This window comes from Gossypium hirsutum, chromosome A07, assembly GCF_007990345.1.
Source record: "Gossypium hirsutum isolate 1008001.06 chromosome A07, Gossypium_hirsutum_v2.1, whole genome shotgun sequence".
In the NCBI taxonomy this organism is placed as follows: domain Eukaryota; kingdom Viridiplantae; phylum Streptophyta; class Magnoliopsida; order Malvales; family Malvaceae; genus Gossypium; species Gossypium hirsutum.
The window spans coordinates 42,046,972-42,061,700 of record NC_053430.1 but is presented as its reverse complement, the minus strand read 5'-3'; the positions used below and the strand labels follow the sequence as shown (position 1 = coordinate 42,061,700).

The 14,729-nt window shown below is 37.6% G+C and overlaps 1 non-coding gene across 1 annotated transcript; it reads left to right on the top strand.

Moving 5' to 3' along the window:
• Positions 1-5,302: 5,302 nt before the first annotated feature.
• Positions 5,303-5,409, top strand: LOC121204160 (small nucleolar RNA R71). Its single transcript, XR_005899088.1, has one exon. It is a non-coding gene; the product is annotated as a small nucleolar RNA R71 (small nucleolar RNA).
• The last annotated feature ends 9,320 nt before the right edge of the window (positions 5,410-14,729 follow it).

The following is a 14,729-nucleotide window of genomic DNA, read 5'->3' as shown; positions in this document are numbered from 1 at the left end:
AAAAAGACAAGTGCACCTATCAAACAATAGCATAGTAATGGCAAGACCAGGATATCGTACCCAAGGAAACCAAAGTACTAGTAATAACTGTCTTTTTATTATCTAGCCTAGAATAATAGGGTTTTGTTTTAATGAATAATTATCTAAATAAGAATGCACAGAGAAAAGAATTGGGAAATTGCTTTTAGGAAAAATCGATTAACTTAAGACAAACCTAAGGAAAATCCACTAGACTTTACTTGTTATTCTGGCTCCGAATCGGACGATTTATTCATTCAACTGTTCGTAGAGATCCTAAGTTATGTTATTATGCCTATTCAAGACTAATAACGTCTAATCCCTAGATTGAATAACCAGACTTTTCTCTAATTAACACTCTAGGTTACATTAAATCGATTTATGGATCCCCTTATTAGGTTTCACCCTAATCCGGCAAAATTTGTCACCCTATTTCTAGGCACGCAAACAACTCTGCTTAATTATGACAAAAATACTCTTAGACATGGTCTATTCCTCCTCTGAATAAGAGCATGTCTGAATCAGTATCCTGGGATATCAAAGCAAGAATTAAGAACACATAATTAAGAACAAGTTAAATATTTATCATACGATTCAGAAAATAATAACAAGATTCATCTTAGTTTAATTCCCTTTAGGTATTTAGGGATTAGTTCATAACTAAATAAGAAAACATCTCAGAAGAATAAAGAATATAAACATAAAGAAAACCCAAAACTCCTGAAGGGAAATTGAGGAGAGATCTTCAGTCTTGATGATGAATCCAACTTCTGAGATGGATCAATCGGCTTCCTTGGGGTAATTCCTTACCCCTCTTCTCTGTCTCCCTTTTTTCTCCTTTTCTAGGGTGTATTTATAGGCTATGGAATGCCTAGAAGCCTTAAAAGTGGCCTTTTCAAATTGGACTTAACTTGGGTTCGGCAGGGACACGCCCGTGTGAGTCGTGCTCCAATCTGCCAGATTGACACGACCGTGTGGTCTGCCCGCATGAGGAGGTCTAGGCCGTGTTGATTTCGTACTTTGGCCCATTTTCTCAGTTTTTGGCCTGTTTCTCGTTCCTTTCGCTCTCATATGCTCTCCTAAGTGCAAAACATGAATTAAAGCATTAGGAGCATCGAATCACCAATTCTAATGGAAAATCATCCATAAAATGCATTAAACATGGGGGAAAAATATGTATAAATTACGGTTTATCAAATACTCCCACACTTAAGTATTTGCTTATCCTCAAGAAAATCTCAACTCATAATCAAAATAATCCTGTTCAACTTATAATTTCTATCAATAATATCTCAAATTGATCCATAGGTAATCATACATTGAGAATTTAACTAAAAGAACATAAAAGTTTCAATCATTCCAAGTTGAGCATTTTATTCTGAAAACATAGGTGTCTTCCCTCATCTAAGTAATTACCTTAATCAGAATATCACAGAGTTTTACATCCTTACTAAAGATTCACTCAAATCACTCGAGGTGTTTTAAGGACTATAAAGGAAGCACTCAATAGTCAATAATGGAAAGTCATTACCATAGGCTTGCATGAAAATCAAATCTCCACCACCATAATTTAAGATGATACATCAATCAAAAGGTCTTTAGAGGGTTGTAATGAGGCTTGGTTAGGGGTGTGGTCACAAGCTGAAAGAAAGGGTTAGAATCGAGATTGACTTGAAAAGTTGCTTTAACTAGAAAAGGAGTTAATCTTCACTTGCGTACAACAGAGCTTCTCTCAGAATATGAAATTACAGATATGCATACATAGTTTTTTCTTTTTTTAAGAACAAGTTAAATAATATAGACTAAATATCAAGAACAAAACATAGCTAGGCAATCCATTCAACTCAAATCTCGACAAAAATAGGGATTAATTTAGGGGATTTCAACAATAATGGGTTAAAGGTTAATATGAAGGGTAATACAAGAAATGGTTTGTTAGGCTCAAGGGGTTTACTAGAGGTTAGTCGTGGAGCTAGGCTTTTCATGACATGAGTGGGTTAATCCTAAGTGCCTTAATCATTGATATATCAAATCAAATGGTGTGGTCTCGACATGCATAATCAAGAAAGTTCTAGAATAACAGTTCATACTGACGCACTCAAAGAAATAATAAAAGTGACCATGAAAAGATGAATAGATGCTCAAAGGCTCAAAAATCTCACAAAATTATGGCTTTTTGAAGTTAGACTCGTGAATTCCAGTTCAAAGTAATACCTAGACTTGGGGAAACAGCCTAAGATTTGTATTTAAAATCAACTCATCATGCTTGATTCTCTAATGTCTTACAGTTTAAACAATCAAAGCATAAATGCCTATGTTTTAATTTAAGATATATCAATCAAAAATCATAAATCAATCAAAATTTATCCTAAATATGATATGAGAGCTTTCAAGACAACAAGGTAATAAATCAGGGATTATTCTGATAATGATAAATAAATATTCCCCCCACACTTAAGATGTACATGCCCTCAATGTACAAAGATATATTAGAGTATAAGATAAATAGGGGATAGTGAAACTTCCTATATTAAGAACGGATGATATCCTTGGATTAGTGAGATCGAGTATTGAAAATACTTTGGATGGCAAGCTGGACTCTAAATGTAAGCCGTTTTGTTTTTTTAAAAGGAAAACAAATGAATCTTAAAAACGTAATAAATGAAATAAAATAAGATAATTATTCCAATTTTTCAAGTGGCACGGATGGAGCACACGTCCATGTGTGCCGTAGCTCGGCCGTGTTTTTCACAAATTAAGATGTTGCCCACGGTCTTCTCGCACGCCCATATGTATAGGCCGTGTTGCTACGTGACAATGTCGCACGGCCGTGTCTGGCGTGGTTCGCTTCTCCCACACCCGTGTGTTAGGATACCATGCCTGTGTATTGTTGTCCATGGCTTAACGGCACGGGCGTGTTGCACGCCCGTGTCGAAGAAATAGAATCGAGCCTTGTCCCTAACACGCCTGTGTTTTTTTATTTTTTATTTATTCCCACGCCCGTGTTCACCTATCAAGTTCGCCCACGACCATGTCGCACGACCGTGGGGATTTATCGCATCCTGTGTTTTGGGGAAATCATGCCTTGCTTCCACACAGCCGTATCGCACTGCCATATCTCTTCCCCTGCTTGGCCACGGCCTTAGGCACACCCGTGTGCCTGGCCGTGTGTGCTGAAAAACTTTGCAATTCAAAGATAAAGTTAGTGATTTAAAGTGTTAGAAATTAAAAATAAAGAAATCAAAATATGTTAGTGCTCGGGTTGCCTCCCGAGAAACACTTATTTATAGTCTAAGCTCGACTTACCTCTCTGTTGAATGATCATGGTGGTTCGAGGAGTTTATACTCCTCGTTTCAACTATCAATCTAAAAATAAGGTTTTAAACGGGTGTTGTTTACCTTAAAAGTGCCGAACTTGGGATGACTCACCTCCACTGTATCAAATGGGAAAATGCTGAGTACCGTACGAGGATTTCTTCATTCGGTGTGGTAGTGACAATGTGGGATCTGCAGCATCTAACAACACTTTATCTCCATTTTGAAGTTGATTGAAGAGGTATCAGCTCGTTTTGGCGTAATTTCGGTTTATCGCGTGTTTTCGGTTTATGTGTTCGCCATTCATCTAGCTCCTCTATTTGCAGCCTTCGTTCCTCATGGACGTCTTGTTCTCTACATGATAGTAGTGCACTGTCTCTGTTGTCTTCGTTCGAGGAGGTTCCTGCAAGGACGATTGAATATTAATTTTATCATCGACAGGTTTTATAGCATTATCTTGAGTATTAGGGGTTTTGACTGAGTCGCGTGCTTGGAGTGTTACTGCGTCGTAACCTATACGAAGTGTTAGCTCTCTTGTACCTACATTAATAATGGTTCTGGTAGTTGCTAAAAAGGGTTGTCCTAAAATTAAAGGTACCTCGTTATCCTCATCCATGTCTAAGACGGTAAAGTCTACTGGGTAAATAAATTATCATTTTAACGAGAACATCTTCAATAATACCCTTAGGAAATCTAACTATTTTGTTAGCCAATTGAATGCTCATCCTTGTCTGTTTGGGTTTACCGAGACCTAGTCGTTTAAACATTTTATAAAGTATAACATTTATACTTGCCCCAAAATCAGCTAAAGCATTATTCACAGATAAACTACAAATTAAACAAGGAATTGTAAAACTCCCTGGATCTTTCAATTTGTTAGGTAGCTTCTTCTTTAGAATAGCTGAGCAGACTGCATTGAGGTCCACATGCGATGTAGCATCCAACTTTCGCTTATTGGTCAGAAGTTCCTTTAAGAATTTTACTGAGTTGGGCATCTGCAAAAGAACTTCAATAAAGGGTAAGTTAATATGTAAGTTCTTTAAGCGTTTGGTGAACTTACCGAATTGTTCTTTTATTTTGTCTTTCTTCATCACATTAGGATATGGCATACAAGTTTTATAATTCGTACTTACCTGTCTAGGATCATCATTGCTTACCTCTTCTCGACCTTTGTTAATCGCGTTGTCTTGTTGTGATTCTGGTTCATCTAGCTTTTCATTATCCTGCACAGCGATAGCATGAAGTTGCTCCCTGGGATTGGTCTTTGTAATGCTAGGTAAAGTACCCTGTGGGCGTTCAGAGATTAGCTTTGCAAGTTGCCCTATTTGAGTTTCGAGACCTTGAATCGATGCTTGCTGGTTCTTAATTGCTGTCTCGGTATTTTGGATACTGGTTTCTGACACTGATATGAATTTGAGAGCATCTCCTCAAGGTTTGGTTTCTTCTCTTGTTGATAAGATGGCTGTTGAAAACCCTGAGTATTTTGTGGCTTTTAATTCCCTTGACCACCCCAGGAGAAATTTGGGTTGTTCCTCCAACCTGCATTATAAGTATTACTGTATGGGTTATTTTGAGATCTAAAGTTATTGTTACCCATATAGTTGACTTGTTCCTCTTCGGTTGTGGGATTGAAGGGTTGATATTCTGTATGCATACCTCCTCCACTTGGGCCACACCTCATTACTGGATGTACCTGCGTAGAGACAAGTAAACCATCAATTTTTTATTGAGAAGTTCTACCTGATTTGACAGCATAGTAACTGAGTCGACGTTATAAATGCCGGTTTTTTTCATTGGTTTTGTCCTTTTAACTTGCCACTGATAGTTATTCAGTGACATCTCCTCTATAAACTCATAGGCATCTTTTGGTGTTTTATTGTTGATGGTTTCGCCAGCAGCTGCGTCAACCATTTGCCGAGTTGAGGGATCCAGACCATTGTGGAATGTTTGTACTTGAAGCCAAAGCAGTAACCCATGGTGAGGGCACCTTCTCAGTAAGTCTTTGTATCTCTCCCATGCATCATAAAGTGTTTCTAAATCCCTCTGCACAAAAGAAGAGATATCATTACGTAATTTAGCCATTTTAACCGGTGAAAAGTATTTTAGTAAAAATTTTTCGGTCATTTGTTCCCAAGTAGTAATTGACCCTCGTGGTAACGAGTTCAACCACTATTTAGCTTTGTTCCTTAATGAAAAAGAAATAACCGAAGATGAATTGCATCATCAGAAACGCCATTGATTTTAAATGTATCTCAAAATTCCAGAAAGTTTGCTAAGTGAGCTTTGGGATCTTCATCTTGCAAACCATCAAACTGAACAAACAGTTGTATCATTTGAATTGTGTTAGGTTTCAGTTCAAAAGTATTTGCAGCTACAGCCAGTCTAACTATGCTAGATTCAGTTCCTGTTAGAGAAGGTTTAACATAATCATACATAGTACGTGGAGCGGGATTTTGATTAACCCCAATTGCAGGAGGTAGCTGATTGCCTTGGTTTTCAGCCATGTCTTCGATCGAGGGTTGAGTATCGTCTTCTTGCTTGTTCTCCGTGTATCTTAAGCTGCGCCTTATTTCTCTTTGATTTCTGTAAACTATACGATTGATTTCTTCGTCAAAAAGTAATGGTCCCAACGGGTTTCTTTTAGTCATAAACTATAAAAGCCTGCCAAGAGAAAAAAAAATGAAATAAAATTAAATTGTGAGAAAAAATAAATGGCTAAAGTAATAAAATTAAGCATTCCTAATATTTAGCTCCTTGGCAACGGCGCCAAAAACTTGATCGCGTGATTCGTAACAAGTAATAAATATTTATAATGAATATCAAACCTAGACTAACTATTATGAACGCACAGAGAAAAGAATTGGGGAATTGCTTTTAGGAAAAATCGATTGACTTAAGACAATACCAAAGGAAAAATCCACCTAGACTTTACTTGTTATTCTGGCTCCGAATTGGATGATTTATTCATTCAACTTGCTCCGTAGAGATCTCTAAGTTATGTTATTATCCCTATTCAAGACTAATAATGCCTAATCCCTAGATTTAATAACCGAGACTTTCTCTAATTAACACTCTAGGGTTACATTAACTAGATCTATGGATCCCCTTATTAGGTTTCACCATAATTCGGCAAAATCTTGTCACCCAATTTCTAGGCACATAAACAACTCCGCTTAATTATGATAAAAGTACTCTTAGACAGGGTCTATTCCTCCTCTGAATAAAAGCATGTCTTGAATCAGTATCCTGGGATATCAAAACAAGAATTAAGAACACATAATTAAGGACAAGTTAAATATTTATTATACGATTCAAAAAATAATAACAAGATTTGTCTTAGGTTTCATTCCCCTTAGGTATTTAGGGGATTTAGTTCATAACTAAATAAAAAAACATCTCAGAAGAATAAATAATAGAAAACATAAAGAAAACCCAAAACTCCTGAAGGGAAACTGAGGAGAGATCTTCAGTCTTGATGATGAATCCGGTTTCTGAGATAGATCAATCGGCTTCCTTGGGGTAATTCCTTACCCCCTCTTCTCCGTCTCCCTTTTTCTCCACTTCTAAGGTGTATTTATAGGCTTTGGAATGCCTAGAAGCCCTCAAAAGTAGGCTTTTCCGAATTGGACTTAACTTGGGCTCGGCAGGGACATGCCCGTGCGAGTCATGCTCCAATTCTGCTAGATTGACACGGCCGTGTGGTCTGCCCGTATGAGGAGGTCCAAGCCGTATTGATTTCATCCTTTGGCCCATTCTCTCCATTTTTGGCCCGTTTCTCGTTCCTTTCGCTCTCATATGCTCTCCTAAGTGTAAAACATGAAATTAAAGCATTAGGAGCATCGAATTCACCAATTCTAATGGAAAATCATCCATAAAATGCGTTAAACATTGGGGGAAAATATGTATAAATTACGGTTTATCACCTACGATCCCTGCATGATACTCACATTGAGCATTGGCATCGTACCATTTAAGGAACGGAGGCTGTAATGGCTTTAGGTAAAAAGGTGCCACTGCATATGCATCAAACAAACTTTGATATAATTCTTTATATGTCATGAGAATTGGAGTAAATTGAAGTTTCTCATTATTTTGCTTTGCTCCAGATTCCTGCCTTGATGAGCCTTGACCAACAGTCATTGCCTTTGGTTGACTTACAGTAACAGACTTTGAATACCCCATGTTTGCGTTGTTCACTTCATTTTCCTTTTTTCGCGGGACAGACCTTTTAGCACTTTCCCCTGCATCTATTCTTCCATTTCTTAAGGCATTCTCAATCATTTCTCCCATCATTACCACATCTGCGAAACTCCTTGTAGCACTTCCTAACATATGGGTTATGAATAATAAAGAGCATTGTAGTTTCCTTCTCCAAGAGTGGCGATTGAACCTAGATGGCCACTTCCCTCCATCTCTGTGCATATTGTTTGAAACTTTCATTTGGTTTCTTCTCCATATTCTGCAGAGTAATTCTCTCAGGAGTCATATCTGTTACATGGCTATACTATTTCATAATGCTTGTGCCAGATCTCTCTATGAACTAATTCTATTTCGACTCAACTGATTGTACCATTTAGCTGCTACCCCCACCGAACTATCTTGGAAACAATGAATCAACAATTGGTCATTATTAACATACCAAGTCATTCTTCTACAGAACATAGTGATATGAGCTTCAGGACAGCTCGTTCCATTGTACTTCTCGAATTCTGGCATCTTGAACTTGTATGGAAGTACTAAGTCTGGGACCAAACTCAGATCTTTTGCATCAATCCCATGATGTCTATCAATGCCTTCCATGGCCTGAACCTTTTCCTCCAGCCATTTACACCGTTCCTCTAATTATTTCTGTGATTTTGTCATTACCCTTTCCTCTTTCGCAACTTAATCCAAATCAGACACCATGGGATTGTTCGAGTTATTACCAAGATTAAAACCTGAGCCAGCTTGAAATTTCATTGGTACTGAAACTCCGGCCTGAAACTATTGAGGCTTGATTGTAACAGATGGTTTCTGCAGATTAATCTCAGGTTGTGTCGGTACATGTGTTAGAGTGAAACCGGGAGGATACTGAGGGTCTTTATTATTTCCATAGGAATTTTCCCCTTATCCATCCTGCCCACCAGCAATTGGGACAATTGGATCATCATCTCTCTTTGGGACTCCATCATTTGTTCCTTCATCTCTTGCTGAATCTTAGCTAACTGTTCTTGCATCTGTGACTGCATTTGTTCTTGCATATCCTTTTGCATTTGCTCTAACTTTTCAAGCCTTTTGTCCATTGACTTGGTCTTTTCCTTGTACCGTAGGGATGCGTATTTCGTGTGTTTTTGTTGGTTTCCAGATTAATGAAATAATTTTTAATTAATTAGAATCTTTTTATGGCCTTTAATGCATATGATGTAATGTAATGCAAATGCATGAATGCAAACGAGGCATCAATTCTGTTTCAATTCCATTTATAAAACTTTACTAGAAAATAAAATTCTTTACATAAAACTAAGTTACAAATAAGACTTCGCCCTAATGCTCAGAGCCTTAATTTTCCTAACCAACGAGGCTAGCTCCTGCCTCCTGTCTGATTCCAACTCATACTTCACACTTAGTACATCTTCTTGTACCGCCAAAGACTGCAAGTAATCAGCTACTTCTCGAATTTGTGTTACGGCCTCTCCCATATATAATCCCTGTTTCTAACTTGATCTTAAGAATGGTGAAGCTGTCCCTCCACTGTTCTTCATTTACCTCCAAGAATTCGATCCTCATTTCACAACTTTGCAATGCCGTCTCTAATTCTTCTAATTTCCCTTTCATCTCTTCAATCTTGCTTAAGCTTGCTCTCAACTCCATTACAGAATTGCGATTCCGGTACAGACATGGAGATCTCTCAAGTTCCGCTACTCTAGCCGTTAATTCATCCTGCTCATTTTTACTCTCTGACAGACTTTTCTTCAAAACCTCATTTTAAGCTTGCTTTCCTGGAACCTCCTTTCCTATTGATCAGCCTTAGTCCTCTCTTCTCGAATTTCCTGACGCCATTGCTTTGAAGTTTTACCTAATCCAGCAGTCCTCATCGTGTAGCTTCTTATAATCTATCTTCAAACCTTCCAAATCCTCCTCAACTTCATTTTTCCTTTTCCGTAACTTTTTGCCTCTGACTTTTGAACCTCCACATCTAATTTCAGGTGCATTTTTTCTTCCTCTAACTGCTCGACCTTTCCCCAAGCTCAGAACTCTTCTTCTCAAAGTCTTGCTTATAATTTCCAACTCTGACGGGGTGACTTGTAATTATTCCTCCATTAGTTGGGTACCTTCTACACTTAGACTAGGAATATTATCATTGACCCTTTTCTAAACCATCCATTGTATTCAGGTGTCACCATGGAACCAACAACCAACCTATTCATCCAGCGAGTTTACTTCCAAGCATCAGATAGTTCCCAAACTTTCTTCTTATAGTGGTCACCTTTATATGGGAATTCACACTGAGCCAACCCATAAGTCGTGGGTACAAACTGCCTCGATTTATACTGCCTTAATGCAAGCAATGGAGTATACCCAGTGGCTCCCTAAACTCCTGACAATGTACCGAATCAAAGTTCCCACATCGGTACAGGATCTCATCAGGAACCATCCAAAAAGCTCTCCACTCTATATCCTCCTCGAGATTTTGAAGAATTTCCATCCATTTCTCCTCTAAAATATCATCTCTCCTTTGCATAGCTGTCTCCTCCTTTAATGGGGAATAGCTTTCAGAGAAGACCCGGTAAGAAACCCTATTTACTTTCCAAAAATGCCCATGAAACCATACCATCAACAGTTGTGCACATCCAACAAATCTCCCCTCGCCTGCCTTCCGACACATGCTCAAGGATCTGAACGTCTCAGCCAGTATTGCAGGTACAGGTGTGATTCCCTTCTCAAGACGATCGAATAAGTTGGTGACTGCCTCATCCACATGCCTTAAAGCCTTAGGAAAAATCACCAATCCATAGATGCTTAAGGTGAAGATATCGACCCTCTTCCTTTCATTCGGATGTGTTAAAACCAAATCTCTCAAATTCTCCCAAGGAATACATTTACTATCCCCCTTTTGTTAGATTCGAGCAGTGACCCAAGGCTCGCTCATCCCCGAAATATTCATCAATTTCTTCGCAAAAGTTGGGCCATTAAAAACCTTAGCATAAGCTTTTCTGACTTGAACTTTCGGACATCTCAACAAAGTAGTATATTCCTCTACGGTAGGCACCAAATCTACCTCTCCAAAAGTGAAACAATTGTAGACAGAATTCCACAATTGAGCCATAACTCAGAACAGATGCTTGTCTACCTTAATATCGAGCAAGTAGGGTATATCACCATAGTTCTGATAGACCAACTATTTGGTTCCCTCATTCCAAAGAGCCAATATCTCTCTCAACTCTTGCAACTCCTTCTGTGTCACATTGATGTAAGTGAAGTTCTACAACTCTGATGTATATCCTTCTGCCAGGCTATCCCTTTTCTCTGATTGTAACTTCTCCGACCATGCACGGACGACTGCGTTATCCTTAACTTTATCAAGAAATTCATTCTCCATGTTAAATCTTCTAACTTAGGAATCGAACACGAACAGTGTAACACCCCTATCCCGTGACCGTCGCCGGAATAGGTAAGGGGCATTACCGGGCTTGTAACTCATGTCAGAACCGTAAAATTTTGAACTCTTTCTTGAAATAAAGGTCATTCATTTAGATAAGTACTAAGCACGGCCAGGGATAAAATTTAAACTTCTCTAAGTAAACATTCAAAAGATGCCATTTTCGCATGGCTTATATACATTAACCAAAATATTCTTCCGCCACTAGTCTATTTTATACATGCCATAAGATAATCCAAAACATAGCAGTACCAAACAGTGGATAGTGATAGTGTGACTAGTTGCTGATGATCCCCGAGCCTGTAGCTTCGCAATGAGATCTATAAAACAGAGGAAACAGAGTAAACGGAGTAAGCATTACAATGCTTAGTAAGTTTTAAGCAGTGTCAACAGATAACAATCAAATTATAACATAGTTGTTCGTATTTTTATTTCACTCTTCCTTCGGGCATACCATCCCTTTACCGAATATGCACATCTCATCATATACAATAGGCAGATAAACTTTCACATAAAAGTGAGCTCATGTGACATAGATATATCGTATGATTTCACATAACCTCTCACACTGATCCGATGTCACATAATCATAGGAATAGTCTCATAGATTGCTCTCGTATGCATCACATAACTACCTTATGATTTAGTGTAAATCAAGCTCACATATAAACTTAGAGTACATACCTGTTTAACCTTTCGCATTGAATATATTTATAAGCAATTCTTATTACGAAGTCTTACCCGGACATAATCTCCACACGAAGTTATCGGGTCTTACCCGGACAAAATCCCCACACGTAGTAATCGGGTCTTTAGAGCTCAGATATAGTACGAGCACGAAGCTTACGGACATTAATCAGTGATAATATTCTCGCATAAAGCCTGCGGGGTTTTAACCCGGATATAGTACTGACACAAATGCCCTTCGGGACTTATCACATTTATACACTTTCACATCCATCACGTTGGCCACTCGGCCCTGTCACATATATACACTTTCACATTCATCACATCGGCCATTAGGCCTTATCACATATATACACTTTCACATTCATCACATCGGCCATTAGGCCTTATCACATATATATACACTTTCACATTCATCACATCGGCCATTAGGCCCTATCACATATATATACACTTTCACATTCATCACATCGGCCATTAGGCCCTATCACATATATACACTTTCACATTCATCACATCGGCCATTAGGCCTTATCACATATATACACTTTCACATTCATCACATCGGCCATTAGGCCTTATCACATATATACACTTTCACATTCATCACATCGGCCATTAGGCCTTATCACATATATACACTTTCACATTCATCACATCGGCCATTAGGCCTTACTATCATTTCATATTCGAATACTCATAAACTTACAATATCACGATTTAGAATTCAAGTATGGGTTTAATCAATAGCTTATGAGCAACTAAAACAAGTTTATCAAGGTTCACAACATAATCTCAAATTCAGCACAAGCTGTTTTTCCTGAGCAATAGTCACTAAATTATTTATAACTGGAGCTACAAAACTCCAAATCACTTTCCGTTAATTTTTCCTGAATATAGACTCGTATATCTTCCATCCATAAAATTTCCAGATTTTTAGGTTCGGCCAATCAATACCAGATTTTTCTTAAAGTTTCCCCTGTTTCACTGTTTGACTAATCTGACCACTCTTCACTACGAATCAAATTTCGCATTTTAAAGAATTCAAAATGTGTTGTATTTGATTTCATTTGAAACTAGACTCATTAAGGAGTCTAAGAATATAAATTTTATCTTATAACCATTTTTGTACAATTTATAATGATTTTCTAAAAACAGAACAGGGGATTTCGGAGTCATTCTGACAACGTCTCACACAATTTTAAATATCTCATTATCGGAAATTCCTTTGCTTACACGGTTTCTTTTATAAGAAACTAGACTCATTAAGCTTTAATTTCATGTCTCATTCAGCCTCTAATTCAAGTCCATAAATTTATGGTGATTTTCTAAAGTCACGTTACTGCTGCTGTCCGAAGCAGACTATTTCAAATTACCCTTAAATTCCCAAGCTCAAACACTTAAGAACTTACCATTTGAGCTTAGAACATATCATGGCCACATCATATCTTATTAAATCAACTCATCATGTCCTATTATAATTGAATTTACTCAACGTTTAAACACTTAAAACTTACCTCGAATGTGGTCGAACAATTTCGGCGGCTATTCGATCACTTTTTCCCTTCCCTTATCCAACTTTGGTCCTCTAAGCTCTTGAGCTTAATTTAACAAATAAATTGATTTAATCATTTGAGCATCAAAAGAGGAACTCAAGGTACTTAGCCCATATATATATACATTAGACATTAAAGTCACATACATATGAAATCATAAATCAATTCAACATATTAGCCCACACTCTCTTTTAGCCGATTGTCTAAGCCAAGATAAAAGCATCAATATGCTTGCCTCTAGCCGAATACATGCAACACCAATCTTCTTCCTATGGTCGAATATGCATATCTATGTTGAGGCCGATTATATGCTTAATACTTCCTACAAGTATAGTTACTTGTATTGCTTATATATCATTTTGTTTCAAGTTCAAAACTCGGCTAATACGCATATATACACTAGTAATCAAATACTAACATTTTGCACTTCACCTTACTACCATTTTACATCTACTTTCTACCATGGCCGAATGCATCAAGACACCATACCATTCAATTTTGGTCATGGGTTACACAAAGAACTTAATGTCTAACTCAAAAATGCCAAAAAGAAAATCCAAGAGTCATCAATCACCATCACATCAAACATCAACCAAGAAGACAACACCCATGGCCGAATATCATCTCCATCTCATAGCAAAGATTTAAACCATGGGCTAGGTAGAACTCAAACTAACAACTAAAAACATGCATGAATCTCAAGGACAACATCAAACATACCTTAGTCTAGCAAACCACCATAGCCGATTTTCTCAAGCTCTTCCCCTTCCTTTCTTTCCTCTATTCGGCCAAAGATGTTCAAGAATGAACACTTTTTTTTGTTTTCTTTCTTCAATTCACGGCAAAGGGGGGGGGGAACATGGATGAGACAATTTTTTTCATCATCATTTACCTTTCCATTATTATTTTATTACCCATACTCCTTATTTTATTTTATTGTTTCCTCCCATGATGCACCAACACAACATGTCTATGACATGTTTTGCCCATCACCCTTTGTCCATCCTAATGTCATGGCCGGCCACTACTAGATGGGGGGGAAAAATTGACATGCAAGTCCCCCCTTTTTCAACATGCACTAATAGGTCCTTATGTTTTGATCTATCACATTTCAAAAATGTCACACATAAGTCCTATTGACTAAATTCACATGAAATTTACTAAATCGAAGCTTAAAATTTTCACACATTTATTTTAGACAATAAATATCATATTCAAATAATTTGGTGACTCGGTTTAGCGGTCCCGAAACCGCTTTCCGACTAGGGTCAAATTAGGGGTGTCACAAACAGACACCTCTTTTAATATGCAATGTTATGCGAAACACAATCAAAACAAAACACCACATGTCAGTATCAAATATAAGTAATAAAATACAAGAAAAATAAAGATAATCAAAGCACATATATGGGAAACTACCAAAGTTTAACCTAGCTCCACCTAAAGAAGGCTCTTAGTGTTCACTATATGTGGTTTGGTTCTAAAGTCAAAGTACCCAAACCAGCAGATTCCTC